The sequence below is a fragment of the Danio rerio genome, chromosome 22, assembly GCF_049306965.1.
Source record: "Danio rerio strain Tuebingen ecotype United States chromosome 22, GRCz12tu, whole genome shotgun sequence".
NCBI lineage: Eukaryota > Metazoa > Chordata > Actinopteri > Cypriniformes > Danionidae > Danio > Danio rerio.
Window position 1 is genome coordinate 26,073,359 of NC_133197.1, and position 1,316 is coordinate 26,074,674.

At 33.7% G+C, this 1,316-nt stretch overlaps 1 long non-coding RNA gene across 1 annotated transcript; it reads right to left on the bottom strand.

The window, feature by feature from the left end:
* LOC137488940 (uncharacterized) lies at positions 1-1,316 on the bottom strand. The gene is made up of 4 exons (XR_011008243.2): positions 1,274-1,316; positions 1,012-1,097; positions 361-403; positions 1-261 (listed from the first exon to the last, which is right to left on the bottom strand). It is a non-coding gene; the product is annotated as an uncharacterized lncRNA (long non-coding RNA).

Below are 1,316 nucleotides of genomic sequence, written 5' to 3' on the forward strand. Positions count from 1 at the left end.
TCTTTCACGTCTGGTGTTTCCTTGTTCCTCCATATCAAACACAGCAGTTTAAATGAAGGTATAAATGCTGTAAACTTGTGTGAAAACAAACTGGAGCTAGGAAATCTCATCAAGCATGTCCTGTGAAAGATGTGCTTCCCAGCCACAGGATGACCTTTTTATCCATGACGATGTAGTAGCTGCTGATCGCTCATCTGGTGGTTCCTGATGCACGGATATAGGGTGATGCTCATCTAGGAACTCTTCAAGACTCCAGCATGACTAAGAAAAATGTTGGAAAACAAATTGCAATCAAATTCTACAATATATTTAAAAGAACATTTAAAGTAAATATAACATACTCAAGAAATCTAAACTCACCTTTTGAAAATCTACATGATGATCCACAACTTGACTCTCCCAGCTGGTTGAGGTGACAGGATATGGAAAAGTAGAAAAAAAACATGTCACTGTTGGAATCTCCAAAAACAATTAGAGTAACTACAATGACTAGAGCAGAAAAACCAGGCAGCTGTCTGTCCAGAATCCTCAATTTAACACAACACTTGTAGCAAAATTTAGAGGAGCTAAAAATTCCATAGTGTGATATTGATCTTTTCGCTAACAATTATTGACTTTAAAAAGTTACTTTTAATGACATTTCTAATAGTTTGAAGTGAAACTTTATATGATCTGGGTTGGTGGTGTACATTATGGTACAAAAACTTTGTAATAAACTGCATGAACACTTTCTGTTTGTTTATGGACTTAATTCCCTCTATATTATTTCTTACACAATATAATATTTAAAACTATACAAACGTCAAAAAGTCAAATAAAAGTTTCAACATCAATAATTGACCAAGTGGAGATCAATGCTGCAATTTGTACACAATTAAAAACAGTAAATAACAAAAACAAAACATAAATTATGAAATATAGAAACTGTTAATTAACATATATATATATTTTTTTGCAACCTGTATGTGTGTGTGTGTGTGTGTGTGTGTGTGTGTGTGCGTTTTTCTTTACCAGATTCAACTTGTTAGGCCCTTTCAGGTCCAGTATTGATACCACCTTTCCTGGAGTCTAGTAGATGTTTCAGGTTCAAATAGAATCTAAAATATTAGAATACGCAGAAAAGGAAAAGTGCAAAGCAGAGAACAAAACATTATTTAGGGAACAGTTCACCCACAATGCAAAACGTATTACCTTCATGTCATTTGTTATTCTCTAATGCTCTAATACCCTCTCAGCTTATTGTAAAACAAATACAGTACTTTATCAAACATACCTTCATTATTATCACCACTAATGACCAAGAAGGTGTGCTTGAT